Source organism: Capricornis sumatraensis, chromosome 17, assembly GCF_032405125.1.
Source record: "Capricornis sumatraensis isolate serow.1 chromosome 17, serow.2, whole genome shotgun sequence".
In the NCBI taxonomy this organism is placed as follows: Eukaryota; Metazoa; Chordata; class Mammalia; order Artiodactyla; family Bovidae; genus Capricornis; species Capricornis sumatraensis.
This window is the reverse complement of record NC_091085.1, coordinates 28298510-28301462: the sequence shown is the minus strand read 5'-3', so window position 1 is coordinate 28301462 and position 2953 is coordinate 28298510. Positions and strand designations below refer to the sequence as shown.

The 2953-nt window shown below is 43.9% G+C and overlaps 1 pseudogene; it reads right to left on the bottom strand.

Annotated features, from left to right (window-relative positions):
• Window positions 1-1208: 1208 nt before the first annotated feature.
• Window positions 1209-2011, bottom strand: LOC138094066 (tubulin beta chain-like; annotated as a pseudogene).
• Between the last annotated feature and the right edge of the window lie 942 nt (window positions 2012-2953).

Sequence of the window (2953 nt, the reverse complement as noted above, 5' to 3'; positions counted from 1 at the left end):
ATGGTATTATCAATTAGATAACCATGTACCACCTAAGTCTTACTCAGAGTAAATAGGGAGATGGAAATCCAGAGCTAGTGTTGGCTTCACATGGGTTCATTCATAAGTCCAACTTCATTATTTAAAAGTTAAGTTCTTTGTATCTTTCTTTTCTGTTTCCCAAGTTGTCAACTTTTTCATAAATTGTTTTCTTCAAGGTTGAGCTTCAAGTTACATGTTAGGATGATGAAGAGGTTATATGGATGCTCAGTAATATTCACAACAAACATATCATTTCCTACAATATTTCTTTTAGTACTTTCCTTAGAACTTGGAGGCCTAAGCCTCTTGCCCATTTTTTGGCCAAAGATATGGGCCCCTTCAGTTTACAGCACCTGGGGATAAACACATCCTTGTGGCTCAGATGGTAAAGAATCTGCCTGTAAGGTAGGAGACCTGGGTTTGATCCCTGGATTGGGAAGATCCCCTGGAGAAGGGCATGGCAACCCACTCCAGTATTCGTGTCTGGAGAATTCCATGGATAGAGGAGCCTGGGAGGCTATAGTCTGTGGGATCAAAAAGAGTCAGACATGACTGAGTGACTATCATTTTCACCCTCTGCAACTTCTATTGCTGGTACTCAGTGTATTCACCCCATAACTCCTGCAGATTTCTGTGCTACAAGTTGCATTCACCAAGAGGTAACTGTGTATCTCCTGTAAGAGATTCTGTGGTTTTTGGTCTGTAATATCAAACTCTTTCCAAATGATGTCCTTGATTGGGCTCCAAACAAAGTCATGATATTGCACTCTCCTGGGTTAGTCTTGAGCCATGCTCAAAGAGAAACTTTCCTTTTGGAATTTAGATGTCTCTTCATACTTCTTGCATAGGTTCTCTGCCTATATTCCTCATTAAATAAGCAGGAGTGCCATCAGTATTGCAAAGGATCACATTATAAGAATGTAATGATTATGATCTAAAGAGTTCAAGAGAAGATATTGTGCTGTTCTACATTTATGCTATTAAATTCCAGATGGTAACTTTAACATGTCCAAATTTAATGTTTCTTTTCCCCCCACCCCCCACTATGGAAATGCTTTAATGGTGGTGGCTATACAGCACATGATGTCAAGACAGGAAAGAACACACACACAGTGAGACACACTATCAGAACGGGCTGTGAGTGAATAAAGAGTTCCCAGGGCCTTGGCCTTCTGGCTCCCGTGGCTCTAGGCCACCTCCTCCTCCGCCTCCTCCTCGAACTGGCAATCCTCCTGGGCCGTGGCTTCCTAGTACTGCTGGTACTCGGACACCAGGTCGTTCATGTTGCTTTCGGCCTCAGTGAACTCCATCTTGTCCATGCCCTAGCCCGTGTACCAGTGCAGGAAGGCCTTGCGCCGGAACATGGCCGTGAACTGCTCCGAGATGCTCTTGAACAGCTCCTGGACGGCCATGCTGTTGCTGATGAAGGTGGCCGACATCTTCAGCCTGTGGGGCGGAATGTCACACACGGCCGTCTTCACGTTGTTGGGGATCTTCTCCACGAAGTAGCTGCTGTTCTTGTTCTGCACGTTAAGCATCTGCTCGTCCACCTCCTTCATGCGGCCCTGGAAGACAGCAGCCACGGTCAGGTAGCGGCCGTGGCACGGGTCGCAGGTGGCCATCATGTTCTTAGCCTCGAACATCTGCTGGGTGAGCTCAGGCACCGTCACCGCCCGGTACTGCTGGCTGCCCCGCCCAGCTGGTTAGCGGGGCAAAGCTGGGCATGAAAAAGTACAGGCGGGGGGAGGGGACCATGTTGACAGCCAGCTTCCGCAGGTCAGCATTGAGCTGGCCTGGGAAGCGCAGGCAGGTAGTGACCCCACTCGTGGTGGCTGACACCAGGTGGTTCAGGTCACTGTAGGTGGGGGTGGTCAGCTTTAGGGTTCTGAAGCAGATGTTGTACAGTGCCTCATTATCAATGCAGTAGGTCTCATCTGTGTTCTCTACAAGCTGGTGGACTTGAGAGGGTGGCATTGTAGGGCTCCACAATGAATTATCACCCACTGTTCCCTGCACATTCTGAGTAAGACTTACATTTGTAGTCACCATCAATGAATCAAAGTAGCAATCTTGGGGAGAGCCATTGAAACTCATTATTTCTTGGGTGACATGTTAGATGAGGCAGCATCACCAGTGTATTAGCTTTCTAGGGCTGCCATAACAAATTACCATAAACTGAGTGGCTTAAAACAATATGAATTTAGTCTTTCACATTTCTGGAGGCCAGAAGTTCAAAATAAAGGCTTTAATAGAGTTGATTCCTTCTGAAGGCTTTGAGGGAAAATAGTTTCATGCTTCTCTCCTAGCTTTTGGTGGTTGCTGGGAATTCTTGGAGTTCCTTGGTTTGTAGACATACAAAACATAATCCAATAAAATATTGTAAAATAAAAAATAAATAAATAAATAAATAAAATAAATGCATAAATAAATAAATAAATAAATACAAGCCCGGAACCAAGGAATGCAAAGAAAAAAAAACAAAACAACAACAACGTAATCTCGACCTCCATCTTCACATGGTCTTCTCCCCTCTGTCTTCTGCGTCTGTGACAAAATTTCCCTCTTCTTACAAGGAAACAAGTCACTGCATTAAGGTTCACTTTTATCCCATATGACCTCATTTTAACTTCATTATAAACAAGGTTACCGTTCACCAGGGGTTAGGCATACCAAGGGTCAGGATTTGAACATATCTTTTGGGAAAATATAAATGAGTAATGATATAAGTAACATTAACTACATAGCAAGCAAATCTATATTGCTAAATATAATTAAGTCATGAAGAACCATGGCATCATGAGTGGTACAGCATTCTTTCCTTTATGTCTTGGTGAGAGATATGAAATTAACCAATTATGGCACAGTTGACAATAAAGATGAGATGGTGCATGGGCACTAAGAAAAACTCTTCATGTATACTGCTTGGGTGATA